The following is a 15411-nucleotide window of genomic DNA, read 5'->3' as shown; positions in this document are numbered from 1 at the left end:
TGATTCCTCTCTTTAGGCTTCTACTTGTTCATTTATGTTTTCCTGCATTTCTTTAAGGGAGTTCTTCATGTCTTTCTTGAAGTCCTCCAGCATCATGATCAAATGTGATTTTAAATCTAGATCTTTCTTTTCTGGTGTGTTTGGATATTCAGTGTTTGCTTTGGTGGAAGAATTCGGCTCTGATGATGCCATGTATTCTTGGTTTCTGATGCTTGGGTTCCCGCTCTTGCCTCTCTCCATCAGATTATCTCTAGTGTTACTTTGTTCTGCTATTTCTGACAGTGGCTAGACTCTCCTATAGGCTTTTGTGTCAGGAGTGCTGTAGAACTATTTTCCTTTTTTCTTTCAGCCAGTTATGGGAACAGAGTGTTCTGCTTTCGGGCGTGTAGTTTTTCCTATCTACTGGTCTTCAGCTGTTCCTGTGGGCTGTGTCCTGAGTTCACCAGGCAGGTTGCTTGGATCAGAAATGTTTGACTTACCTGTGGTCCCATGGCTCAAGTTTGCTCTTGGGGTTTTGCTTTGCGCACTCCATTAGGGCAGCAACCAGGAAGGCCTGTGCCACCTTTTCTGGGAGGCCCCGTGCACAAGGGTCAAAGATGGCATTAGGTGTTTTTCCTCTGGAGTCAGAAATGTGGGCAGAGTGTAGTCTCTTCTGGCTTCCCCTGCGTGTCTGCCTCTCTGAAGGTTTAGCTCTTCCTCCCATGGGATTTGGGTGCAGAGAACTGTTGATCCAGTCCCTTCAGGTCCAGGCGGTGTCTGGAGCTGTGAATTCTTTATCTTACAAGATGTGGCAGTGGAGAAATCAGCACACTGCTGGCAGACAGTCATACTCATTTTCACATCAGTCCCAGGAGTTTCCAGTTAGAGGCCTTTTCTTTGGGGACTACAACTGAGACCCTTTGCGATTACATCTGATATAGTTAGTATTTATAGAAAACATCTTGTACAAAATTATTCTACTCCAGTCTGGCTCAGTGCTTTCTATTCTTAGACTTTCTTGTAAATTTTCCTGTCTATGAGATGAGAAAGGACCTTTGTTGTGAGAATTCTCTCACCTAAGCTCAGGTAACTAGACTTTTACTCAAGTGTGACTCCACAGGAGTAAAATGGAGTAGCAGAGTGTCAACGCAACACTTCTAAACCAACCTTGAATTCAGGTTCTACATAAGAACTTGATAGGTACTCTTGCTTTGCTTTTCCTTTATTTAACAGCTCAACACCAGACAACATTTGGAGGAAAACATAGAGAAAGACAAGTCTCAGTAGACCATTCTTGGGTTATGAAATAAGTGAACTTAAACAAGAACTGATTTTTCTGTATTGGTGATAATAGCTCACAATGAGTTTCCATTGTATTTTGGGATAAAAAAATGACCTGCAATACAGAATATCCATTGGACTGAGCAGAGCTATATTTTTCAGCAGGTCTCAGAAGGATTATAGGTAATTTGTAGATCCAAGAATTTCACATTAATCATTCTGTCTTGGCTTACTAGTTTTATATTCCCTTTAATTTTCAGTAGAAATATATATTTGCACAAAAAATCATGGATTTTACTTTGGAATATTATTTAGGGAATATTTCAAAGATATGTGAATTCAATCAATGATCTAGCTACCATGGTCACTTACATGCATCTTAAACATAAACTATATGTATATAAAAAACTACAAAAATTAATATATAAGTTTTAAAAATTTCATAATGCTGTTTAATCTAGCATGTTGCCAAGAAAGGCTTGTAGTAGTGAGAGTACAAATACTTCTCCAGCATATCTCCTAGAGAACATTACACCCACTGCTTTGTTTGGCTACTAGCCTCTTGACTCTCTCTTCAGCAATGGTGAGGCAGATTCCTTTTACTCAGGGAGGAGAGATCCATGGTTTGCTGCCCTTGCCAATAACAAAAATGTTGGAAAGCCAAGTAGCAAAGCTGCTGCCATTGGCATCTTTCATATGAACCACATCAAAAGAGCCAGGATGTCTCTCTCTATTGGTGATTACACCAATTCCTCCGAAGTTAGCACCTCCGGTCTCAATACACAGGTTCCCAGTGTTGAACTTGATGAAGTCAGTTATTTTGCCTGTTTCCAAATCAATCTAAATGGTGTCATTCACCTTGATGAGGGTATCAGAGTATCAAATAGTACAAGCCTCATAGGTCACCAGAAGTGGGATTCCTTTTGTACCCACAAAGATCTTTCTCACTTTGCACAACTTGTACTTAGCCTCCTCAGGTGTAATTTGATGAACAGCAAAGCAACCCTTGATGGCATAGATCAGATGGAAGTTCTCTCCAGTCTTGTCAATGCTGATGGCATCCATAAACCCCGCAGGGTAGGTTATATCACTCCTGACTTTCCCATTAATCTAACAAATCACTGCATGCAAATCTTTTTTTACTTTATCTCCAGTCATGGCATACTTAAGTTTGTTCCTTAGGAAAATGATCAGAGGCAGGCACTCCCTCAGCTTGTGAAGACTAGTGGGTGGACGAGGAGCAAACATGCCAGTCAACTTATGCAGCATCCAATATTTTCAAGTGGCTACCAGCTTTAGATGTTTCTTGGGACCATGAGCCATGGCTGTGCTGGGAACGGAAAGATAGATAGATAGATAGATAGATAGATAGATAGATAGATAGATAGATAGATACATACATACATACATACATACATACATACATACACACACAGATAGATATAGATGTAGATATAGGTATACAGATATATAGATATAATTTTTAAACTATATTTCATATGCATAATTTGTAGGTATCTATGTGAACATGTGTGTGTGAGTGTGTGTGTGTGTGTGTGTGTGTGTGTGTGTGTGTATGCCAATGTGCCATGTCACAGGTTTAAGGTTAAGAGGACAAATTTGTGACTCTGTTTTATTTTCTATCTTATAGATTTCAGGAACTTAACTCAGCTTCTCAAGTTGGTAATAAACCTACTGAGTCTTTTGTCTACTCTCAGAATAATTCAAGAAATACTTTAATTTTTATGATTTTACTGGTATTTGTCTGTGTCTATTTGTGTGTGCTCAATATAGACAGAACAGAGATCACCTGAAGTTGTTAGCCCAGCCACGGTGAGGATTCAGACTAAGGTTCTCTGGAAGAGCAGGAAGTCCTTGTGACAGCTAAGTCACATCTATAGACATTAAATAATTTTTATAATGGCATTGGGACCCTCTTGTGCCCTTTAATATTTATGTTATAAAACTATTATTTAAATTCAATATGAAAAGAGTATGAAATATAATTACTGTAGACCCTAATGATAATAAACCTGTGATGAATTTAATGAATACCCTCTATTTCCTCGAAAAATAATTTTCAGTCTCTAAAACTACCTAAACAACTTGGCAAAAGAGTGTAAGGGCTTGCCTATGATAAATTTTCTGCCAGAGAATTTCAATTGGGATTTCTACTGCAAAACGATTATTCACTAAGAACTGTCATAAAATTTAGTAACATAGCTTTAATTAAAAGAAGAATTCAATGTATCTTTTAAAGAATTCTCAAACATTCAAAGACCTGCATGAAGGGAGCAGTGTGAATAGCATAGTGATGGGTTCCCCCATTCAGAATTATTTCAGTGTATATCTCTGATAACTAAATCAAAAGATAAAGTACAGAAAATTTATCCCAAATTAAATAATTTGTTAAGTGTCTGTGATTGGGGCAAGTGTTCCCTAAAAGTGCAGGTATAAAAGCTTTATTACCAGCACTGTTGGAAAACAAACCTTTAAAAGAAAGATACATCTTCATGAAAGAAAATTAGTTTTGTACATATCCCCAGAGGATTGTGTAAATTCTGTCTCTTTTTGTTTCTTCTTCGCCTTATGCTTCACTCCATGAATGAGCAGGTTTCTTTGCCACAGTATCCTTCTAGTACGTGCTGCTTTGCCAACAAGCACAAAAGCAATGTGACCAAACAGCCAGGCACTCAGCCTTTTAAATGAAACTAAAATAAATCTTTCTCCCAATATGTCTGCTGAACTTAGGGCATTAGATAATGCCAAGCTCAGTAGTGCAGTTGTCTTGTTCTCCATGTTATTACAGAATTCATGGGATTCTCCAAGCCATACCTAGAATTTAGCCCAAATTCTTTACTATATCTGCATTCAGGCAGAGATTACAAATGATAAAGTAAAGTTCACTAAAATACCTGAAAGGTGCAAGCTCTGCCATACTAATGGTTTTACTAGATCCCAATTTCTTTTATAAAGAAATTTATAAGTATTCTGAGTCTCTGTGTGGATACTCCATGTATAGACAGGACTACAGAAGCCAAAGGAGAGCATTGAATCTGGATTTACAGACAGTTGTGAGTCACTTGATATGGTGCAAGGAATTAAGCTTGGATCATCCAGGAAATTAGTAACTGTTTTTAACCACTTAGCCATCACTGCAGCCTAACCCTAAATTTTAAATAACTCCATATACAGTCATACAACCAGGGACCATTCAGAAACTCAATGCATAAGAGCAAATCTTTTCTTTTCTGTATCTGGGCTTACTTTTTGATGGAGACTTCTTAGATACAAAGTATAGCAGAAAGTCTATTTATGCTTATGTTTAACGTATCTATGCGCACTTTTGTCTTATGTCATTCTACACTAATAATTGTACCAGAAAGGTGGATATGAGCCCTATGTGGTAAATTTTATGTTTCATCTTGAAGTCTTTTTTTGTATAATTTTTGAGAAAACTTCTGATGTGAGATAATATGGACCCATGTTGCATTTCAAAGAATCTGCGAGCTAGTACTAGTTGCAAATATGTGTGATATGTGTGATGCATTGGAATTGATCGCCAGACAGGTTCTCTATTCTGGTAAGTAGTAGTTTGACTAGGTTGTGACCTGAAAGAGAAAATTGGCCACCATGAGCATGTTGTAAAAGGACATAACTTTTCCCAGTTCCTTCCTCTTCCTCTTTGCATCTTTTTTTCTTTTTTTTTTCTTTATTAACTTGAGTATTTCTTATTTACATTTCATTTGTTAGTCCCTTTCCCGGTTTCTGGGCCAACATCCCCCTAGCCCCTCCCATCCCCTTCTATATGAATGTTCCCCTCCCTATCCTCCCCCCATTACCGCCCTTTCCCCAACAATCACGTTCACTGGGGGTTTTCTCCCCTCCCCCAACATACGTATGGAAGCATCATGTTCTTTGCCAAATACATGCGTCCCAAACACCAGGAACAGAACATACTGCAAGTCAAAATAAATACTCTACGTATTCATTTCCATTAGACATTTAGTCACAATGTTGAGAAACTTAATTAAAGCAACACTTTATAAACTTTTATCACCCTATGCTTATATTGATTTGGGAATATTGTCTGCTAACACATACATGGAAATCAATTAAACAAAATCAACTTTAATTTGTGTTACAAATTAAGAGACACATATTTTAAAAATAAGTAACTTGTGCTACATTTGGGTATATGTATAAGATGGGAGGATGATAACTATATTTTTAGTTTTCATTTTCTTATGAAAATCAAACTGGATTCATAAAACTAGCAAGCATATGTTATAATGTATGTCCTTTAACTTGATACAATTAACATTAATCATATTTTGAATATTTTTAAAAATATAAACACCAAAGACCATGTAGGAGCTGTATCTACATCCCTGACATATTTGTAGCAGATGTGCAGTTTGGTCTTCATGTGGGTCCCCTAACAATTGGAGTAGGATCTGTCTCTGACTCTACTGCTGCCACTGGATCTCCTTACCCTAGCTAGACTGCCTGGATGGGCCTCAGTGAGAGAAGATTGCTAAGTTCTGCTGAAAAAAGATATACTAAAGTGGTGTCCAAGAACAGCATTTTCTTCCATGAGGTGAACAGAAGGGGATAAAGGGGCAAGGATTTGTAAGAGCAGGACTGAGAGGAGTGGAGAGAAGGAGCTGTAATCAGGATGTAGTGTGAATAAGAAAAATAAATGATTGAACAAATGAAATAAATAAATCAAACCTAAACTCAGATACTTCCATTTATTGAAGAATGAAAATTTTAAACTTATCTCACAAGTGTTCTCTCCTACCCATTTCTCTCCTTTTTCTCTTTCTTCGTTCTCCATCCTATCATATGCAGACAGAGCAACAGCAAAAGATAGCAACATGAAAATATAACACAAAATATTCATGAATATTATTTTTAAGAACCATTCTTTCTGCATTCCATATATAAATGCATTTCTTAGAAATAAAATCTAATAATATAGTCCTTATTCTACATTTGTTTTGTGAGTCAGAGAGATAGAGAGAGAGAGAGAGAGAGAGAGAGAGAGAGAGAGAGCCCGATGTTGTCGTCCTGTTTCTGGACTCATATATTTTGCTGTAAATAAGGTAATTACATTCATGACTGCATGAAAAATACTTCACTATTTATGCCACAGTTTTCATATTCATCTATTGATAGATTCGTTGATGGATTCCATGTCTTCAACATTATGAATAATTGTGCAACAAACAGGATGAGCAAGTTATTATCCTTTGGTATTAATCAGAAACTCTGGACCAAAATGGTAATTATATGCTAATAAGTTACTGAGAATTTTGTAGGTCCTCCTTAAGGGAGGTGAGTCTACAAATGTAGGAAACAGGCTTCAGGTGAAGTTCAAAGTTAAATATCTTTAATTCTGACACTGTGAAGTTTCTTTAGAAGAGTATTTTTAAAAATACAGACTAATTTCAGTAGCATTGCACATAATAATGGAAATTAGAAATGAAATGACACAGTCACATGAGAACACAAAGGAATGCAAACAGGTTATTTTTCAATGAAAGACAGAAAGGAGGTAGATCGAGATGGGAAGAACTAGGAGTAATAGAGGAAAGGGAAACTATAATTAGGATATAATATATAACAAAAACTATTTTCTATAGAAATGAAAAATAACATTTAGAGAGATAATGGACTTTAGGAGAGGAGGGAATGAGAGCATGGCTCCAAAAGTGTCCTGTATTTGTGCATCAACAATTGGTCTCTCTGAGATGCCTCTGTGTCCCTGGATGTTCACTGAAAGGGGAGTCATGATGATTCAGTCATGTCTTATTTGGGAGGTACTACTTTTATTGATCATTTTATTTACTTACATTTCAAATGCCCCCTTGTCAGTCTCCCCTCCATAAACACCCCATCACATTCCCTCTCCCTTTGCCTTTCAGAGGGCCCTCTATCAGTCACCCACACACTCCTGCCTCACCCCTCTAGCATCCTTCTTTGGTGTGGCAACAAGCCTCTACAAGAGCCTCCCCTCACACTGAAGGCAGATAAGTCAATCCTCTACTACATATTTAGCTGTAGCCATGGACCCACACATGTATACTCTTTGGTTAGTGGTTGAATCCCTGGGATGTCTGAGGAGTCTGGTTAATTAATATTGTTGTTATTTCTATGGGGTTGTAATCCCCTTCAGTTCCTTCAGTCCTTCTCTGTCTCTTCCTTTGACATACCCAGGCTCAGTCCAATGAATGACCATGAGTGTCAGAATCTGTCCTAGTCAGGTGTTGGCAGAAACTCTCAGAGGATTCCTGTCTGCATGAAGTATTTGGCATCAGCATTAGTGTATGGGTTTGTTATATGCAGACGAGATAGAACCCATGATAGTCTATGGTCTATGGATGGCCTTTTCTTTGTCTCTGCTCTATTTTTGTCCCTGCGTTTCCATGTATATCTCTTCAGGTCTGGGTTACCTCACTCAGGATGATAATTTCTAGTTTCATCCATTTGCCTACAAAATTCATGATGTCCTCATTCTTAGTAGCTGAGTAGTATTCCATTGAAAATGTACCACATTTTCTGTATCCATTCTTCTGTTCAGAGACATCTGGGTTGTTTTGCAGCATCTGGTGATTCTAAATAAGGCTGGTAAGAATATCGTGGAACACGTGTCCTTCTGAAATGTGGGAGCATCTTTTTTAGGAATATTCCCAGGAGTGGTACAACTGGGTCCTCAGGTAGTTCTATGTCCAATTTTCTGAGGAACCTCCAGATAGATTTCCAAAATGGTCGTGCCAGCTGGCAATCCCACCAACAATGAAGGAGTGTTCCTCTTTCTCCACATAGTTGCCAGCATTAGCTAGCACCTGAGTTTTTGATTTTAGTCATTCTGACTGATGTGATGTGGAATCTCAGGGTTGTTTTGATTTGCATTTCCCTGATGACTAAGAATGTTGAACAACATTTCTTTAGGTGTTACTCAGCCATTCAAGATTCCTTAGTTGAGTATTCTCTGTTTAGCTCTGTACCCCATTTTTAATTGGGTTGTTTGAAGGTTATTTTTTTTTAGTTCCTTATATATTTGGATATTAGTTCCCTATCAGATGTGGGGTTGGTGAATATTTTTCCCAATCTGTAGGTTGCTGATTTGTCTTTTGCCTTATAGAAGCTTTTCAGTTTCATCAGATGTTATTTATCGATGGTTGATCTTAGAGCCTGACCGATTGGAGTTCTGTTTAGGAAATGTCCCTCATGCCAATAACTTTGAGGCTCTTTCCCACTTTCTTTTTTTCCTCCAGCATCTGAGGACTGAACCCAGGGCCTTGCACTTGCTAAGCAAGTGCTCTATCACTGAGCTAAACCCCCAACCAACATCCCCACTCCCACCTTTTCTTCTAATAGATTCAGTGTATCTGGTTTTATGTCGAGGTCCTTAATCCATTTGGCCTTGAGTTTTATGCAAGGTGATAAATATGGATCTTTTTTTCTACATACTGACTGACAGTTGAACCAGCACCACTGATTGAAGATGATTTCATTTTTTACTTTGCACATTGTTGGCTTCTTTGTCAAAAATCAAGTGTTCATAAAAGTGTGGGCTTATTTTTGACTCTTTAATTCTATTCCATTGATTGACATATCTATCTCTGTACCAGTATTATGTGGTTTTATCTCTATTGCTCTGTAGTACCATTTGAAGTCAGGGATGGTGATTCCCCTGGAAGTTCTTTTATTCCTAAGAACTATTTTTGCTATCCTGGGTTTTTTTTTATTCCATATAAAATTGAGAATTACTCTTCCCATGTCTGTGAAACACTGTGTTCGAATCTTGATGAGGATTGAGTTAGACCTGTTGATTGCTCTTGGAAAGATGGCCAATTTTTTTTCTATTTTAATCCTACCAATTCATGAGATGGAAGATCTTTCCACCTTCTGAGGTCTACTTCAATTTCTTTTTAAAAGAAATTTGAAGTTCCTGTTGTACAGATCTTTCATTTGCTTGGTATGAGTTACAACAAAAAAAATCTTATAAAATTTGTGGTTAATGTGAAGGGTCTTGTTTCCCTAATTTCTTTCTCAGTCTTTTTATCATTAAAATAAAGGAAGGTTACTAATATATTTGAGTTAATTTTATATCCAGCCACTTTGCTGAAGTTGTTTATCAACTGTAGAAGTTCTCTGGTAGAATTTTGGGAGTTGATTATGTATATTATCATATCATCTGCAAAAAGTGATATCTTAACATCTTCTTTTCCAATTTTTATCCCCTCAAACTCCTTTTGTTGTCTTATTGCTCTATCTAGAACTTTGAGTACTATATTAAATAGATACAGAGAGTGGGTAGCCTTGCCCTGTTCCTGATTTTAATGAAATTGCTTCAAATATCTCTCCATTTAATTTTATATTGACTGATGGTTTGCTGTATATTGGTTTTACTATGTTTAGGTAAGGGCCTTGAATTTCTGATCTCTCCAAGACTTTTAACATGAAAGGAGTGTATTTTATCAATTGCTTCTTCAGTATCAAAGGAGATAATCATTTGATTTTTTCTTTCAGTTTGTTTACATAGTGAATATTATTAATGGATTTTTACATATTTAACCATGTCTGCATCCCTGGAATGACACCTGTTTGATCGTGGTGAGTAATGGTTTTAGTGTGTTCTTGGATTCAGTTTGCTAGAATTTTACTGACAATATTTTTCATCAGTATTAATTAGCAAAATTGGTCTGAAGTTTTCTTTCTTTGTTTGACCTATGTGTGGTTTAGGTTGCAGAGTAGCTGTGGCTTCATAGAATGAATTAGGTAGTGTTACTTTTGTTATATTTTATGGAATAGTTTGAGAAGTGTTGATATTAGCTATTCTTTGAAGGTATGGTAGAATTCTACACTAAAACCATCTTGCCCTGGGCTTTTTTGTTTGTTTGCTTGTTCACTGGGTCAGGGGAGGGGGACTAATGACTTCTATTTCCGTAAAGAATATGAGACTGTTTAGATAGTTTACTTGCTCTTGATTTAAATTTTGTATGTGGTATCTGTCTAAAAAGTCATCCATTTCATCTAAATTTTCCAGTTTTGTTGAGTAAAGGCTTTTGTAGTAGGATCTTATTATTTTTTGAATTTAAGTTCTTATGTTTCCTTTTTCATTTCTGATTTTATTAATTTGGATACTGTCTCTGTGCCCTTTAGTTAGTTTGGCTAAGTGTTATCTATCTTGTTGATTTTCTCACAGAAGCAGCTTTTGGTTTTTGATCATTTTTATTCATTCTCTTTGTTGCTAATTGGTTAATTTCAGCCCTGATTTTGAGTATTCCCTGCCTTCTATTCCTCTAGGGTTTTTTAAAGTATGCTGTTAAGTTGCTAGTGTAGGATCTCTCCAGTTTCTTCAGGAAGGCATTTAGTGCAATGATTTTTTTCTCTTAGCACTGCTTTTAATGTTTCCCATAAATTTGGGTATACTATGTCTTGATTTTCATTGAATTCTAGAATGTCTTAATTTCTTTACTTCCTCCCTGACCAAGTTATCATTGGGTAGAGAGTTGTTCAGTTTCCATCAATGTGGGCAATTTCTGTAGATTTTGTTGTTATTTTGGTCCATGGTGATCTGATAGGATGAATGGAATTACTTCAATCATCTTGGATTAGTTGAGGTTTGTTTTGTGACTGATTATATGGTCACTTTTGGAGAAGGCACTGTGTGGTGCTGAGAAGAAGGAATATACTTTTGTTTTAGGGTGAAATTGTCTAATATATCTGTTAAGTCTATTTGGTTCATAACTTATATTAGCTTCACTGTGTCTGTGTTTAGTTTCTGTTTCAATGACCTATTGGTGAGCATTGGGTGTTGAAGTCTCCCACTATTATTATATTAGGTTCAATGCATGTTTTTAGCTTTAGTAAAGTTTCTCTTATGAATGTTTGTGCCCTTTCATTTGCAGCATAGATATTCAGTATTGACATTTCATCTTGGTGGATGTTTCTTTTGATGAATATGAAGTATCCTTCCCCATAATGTTTGATAACTTTTGGTTGAAAGCATATTTTATTAGATATTAGAATGACAACTCCCTCTTGCTTCTTGGAACCATTTACTTAGAAAACTTTTTCCAGGCTTTTACTCTGTAATATTATCTGTCTTTGTCATTGGGGTAAGTTTCATAAATGCAGCAAAATGCTGGATCCTGCTTGGATAGCCAGTCTGTTAGGTTTTGGCTTTTGGGTGGGAGGGGCACTGAGTCCATCAATGTTGAGAGATATTAAAGACAGATAATTGTTACTTCCTGTTATATTTGTTGTTGGAGGTGAGATTGTGTGTCTATGATTCCCTCCTTTTTGATTTGTTGTAAGATGATTTCCTGCTCTTACTTTGGCATAGATACTCTCCTTGTGTTGGACTTTTCCATGTAGAATGCTCTGTAGGGCTGGGTTAGTAGATATATATTGTTTAAATTTGGTTTTGTCATGAAATGTTTTGCTTTATCCATCTGTGATGATTGAGATTTTTGCTGAGTATAGTAGTCTGGGCTGGTATTTGTGATCTCTTAGGATTTCTATGACATCTGTGCAAGATCTTCAGGCTTTTAGAGACTCTGTTGGGAATTCTGGTATAATTCCGATAGGTCTGCCTTTATATATTACTAGGCATTTTTCCCATACACCTTTTAATAGTCTTTCTTTTTTTCTGTGCATTTAGTGTATTGACTATTGTATAATGGAAGAAATTTTTTTTTGTCCAATCTATTTGGTGTTCTCTAGGCTTCTTGTGCATTTATGGCCATCTCTTTCTTTAAGTTGGGCAAGTTTCATCTATGATACTGTTGAAGTTTTCTGGCCCTTTGAGCTTAGAATTTTCACTCGCTTCCATTCCTATTATTCATAAGTTTGGTCTTTCCATGTGTACTGGATCTCCTGGATGTTTTGGGTTAGAAAATTTTTATGCTCTGTATTTAATTCTTAGTCCATGGTGTCAAAATCTTCTATGGTACTTTCTATGCCTGAGATTCTCTCTTCTCTCTCTTGTATTTTGTTGGTGATGTTTATATCTGTAGCTCCTGACCTCTTTCCTAGGTTTTTATTTCCAGCGCTGCCTCTATTTGTGATTTTTTTTATTGTATCTACTTGCATTTTTATGTCTTGGACGAGTTCATTCAATTCCTTCACTTGTTTGTGTTTTCCTATATTTCTTTGAGAGATTTATTTGTTTCCTCTTTAATGGATTCTACCTGTTCTCCTGTGTCTCTTTAAGTGAAGTATTTATATATCCTTAAAGTTTTTTATTAGTTTCATGAGATGAGATTTTAGGTCAGCATCATGCTTTTCAGGTGTATTGGGGTATTCTTGGCTTGCTGTTGTGGGAGCGCTGGATTCCAATGATGTCAAAGTATGTTTATTGGCTTCTGTTGCCTATGATCTTACACTTTCCTCTAACTCTCTTTATCTCTGGTCCTAGCTGACATGGGTGACTCTTTGTGGACCCTGCATCCCTTATTTCTGGATTGCTCCTGGAGGAATCTGTGGCCCTAGCTGTAGTCAATACCCTGGAAGCCCTGTAGACTGATGCCCTGACTACAGCAGATCTCCCAGGAGTTCTTCAGACTGTGTGGTGTTGATAAGAAATGGAAGATAGTCTGATCTGCCCCTAAGCAGGTGCAGACCAGAGGGGAGATAGCATTTGTGCATAGTGGAGAGGAATTCTACTTCTACTGGGCACCTGGAGGGTCCCAGGTGCTGTGGTTATTTTGGTGGCTCTCCTTCCTTTTACCCTGGCTGCTGCAGATATCCTGGGGAGCCTGTAAACTGTGCATTCTTGAAAGAGACAGGCTGGTCTGCTCCCAAGATAACAAGACCACTTAGATATAGAGAAATTAGAATTTTATTCATATTAAACATACAAATATTTTCAATGTATTATTTCAACTTTACTTAGGTATAATTAATATATTTGAAATATCAAATAGGAAATATTTTAGGGCTATCATAACATCATGATTTCTTGTTATTCATTAAATATGTCAAATAGAAAGTAGTACATAAATTATTACAGAAAGAACAAAGTTAATAAATTCATGAGTCATTTTTTACTGTTCAAAACAATTAGTTTTTGTCATCCTTTGTGGAACTTGGGGTCCTGTAATTATCTGGTCAAGACAGAAGTGGCCAGAGTCTCAGAGATCTCAGAAGGCAAGCCTGTGCAGGGCAGGTAGGCAGGTCCCAGGCCTTGCCTACTTTCGTGGCAGTGGTAATGCCAGCAGCAGGAGGACTGACAGTGGAAGAAGGTGACAACTACCATGAGAGCAACAGGGACATCAGGGTCAGCAGGGGTATGAGTCCAGCCTATCTGGCCAGTCTAAGGTCCTGCAGTGAATGCTTTGGGAGCTAAAACTCTTAGGCAAAGTCTTATACCTCCGGAAGGCAGTCATTCTCAGTTGATTCTCAGTTAAATAACTTGTGCACTTTATTGAATGTGGATTGGGACTTCATAAACATTGAGGAGCAGGGTAGAATTTATGAATAGATGTTTCTCATTGGCTCAGTTTGAGGTGGTAATAATGCTCTAATAGCATGGGCATGGTCCTCTTAGTGAGATGTTGTAGCGACATGTTCCAAAGCAGGTAGAGTTTGGCAGGGAGCTAGCCCTCAGCCTACTGTATTCAATTCTGAGTTTCAAAGGGTTGGGGTTCACTCAACCTTACCAGTTCTTCTGTCTTGCAGCACACTCCACTTGCCCCACAAGTTTTAAGTTCTCAAACATCTTAGTAGATACTTAACAGAAGACATGACTGAAATTTTTGATCAAATTAAAGAAAAAGTATACTTAGAAATTATCAATCGATACAAAATATGTAATAAAAAAGAGCAAATTAATTTTAATGATCCATGAACTTTCTTCATTTTTTGAGTGCACTTAAAAAAAGTTCTATCAGAATTTAAATCTTAGCCATATGCATTAAATGTGTAAATTAATGGGGTTAGTTATATTATTTTTATATTTATAATGTATTTTATCCATATTAACACTCATTTAGTTCTTTTATAAGAATATTTGATTAAAAATAGGTAGAAAGGCTGGTCAGACTTCAGGTCCATGCTTGTACTAGCAGCGGTCCCAGAGTAGTGCATGGCACCCCACCTCAAAACTCTGCTTTGAGGCCATCTCTAACCAGACACACACAAGAGGCCTACTCAAACCCAAGACAAGTGACTCCTCCTGCCTTCTAGTAGGCCTGCCTCAATGCTCAGGCCAACCATCACCAGAGACAACTAAATAACAAAGGGCAAACACAAGACTATAAGCAACAGAAACCAATACAACATGGCATCACCAGAAGACAACTCTCTAATACAGCAAGCCCTGGATTTCCTAACACACCTAAAGACAAAGAACGCAATCTTAAATTCCATAATTCCTTTAATGAAATCCAGGAAACACAATCAAACATGTAGAAGTCCTTGAAGAGCAAACAAATAAGTTCCTTAAAAAATACAAAAAATGCAATCAAATACAGGCAAAGGAAATGAATAAAATGGTCTGAAGACCTAAAACTGGAAAGAGAAGCAATTAACAAAAAACCCTACAATTGGAGGCAACTCTTGAGATAGAAAACCTAGGAAAGAGAACAGATGCTACAAACACAAATATTACTAATAATATACAAGAGATGGAAGAATCTCAGATATAGATGATACCATAGAATAAATGGATACAACGATCAAAGAAAATGCCAAACATAAAAATTTCCTAACTCAAAATTAGGAATCATTTTGGAATTTTGCAGAAAATTTGGAATATTACAAAAAGACTAAACTTAAGAATAATAGAAATAGGTGTGAGGGTTGCTTTGATTTGCATCTTCCCGATGACTAAAGACTTCATGAAATTCATAGGCAAATGGATGGACCTAGAAAAAAATCATCCTGAGTGAGGTAACCCAATCATAGAAAAACACAAATGGTATGCATTCATTGATAAGTTGATATTAGTCCAAATGCTCAAATTAGCCAAGATGCACAGACCACATGAAACTCAAGAAGGATGACCAAAATGCAGATGCTTCACTCCTTCTTTAAGAGAGGAACAAAAATATCCAGAGGAGGGGATAGGGAGGCAAAGTTTGGAGCAGAGACTGTCGTAGCCTGCCCCACATTTGGTCCCTTTATATATACAGC

The 15411-nt window shown here is 37.0% G+C and overlaps 1 pseudogene; it reads right to left on the bottom strand.

Moving 5' to 3' along the window:
• Nucleotides 1-1779: 1779 nt before the first annotated feature.
• On the bottom strand, nucleotides 1780-2583 carry LOC116896862 (annotated as a pseudogene).
• Nucleotides 2584-15411: the final 12828 nt, after the last annotated feature.

This window comes from Rattus rattus, chromosome 1 (genome assembly GCF_011064425.1).
Source record: "Rattus rattus isolate New Zealand chromosome 1, Rrattus_CSIRO_v1, whole genome shotgun sequence".
NCBI lineage: Eukaryota > Metazoa > Chordata > Mammalia > Rodentia > Muridae > Rattus > Rattus rattus.
The sequence above is the reverse complement of the archived record's forward strand: the minus strand, read 5'-3'. Positions and strand labels throughout refer to the sequence as shown.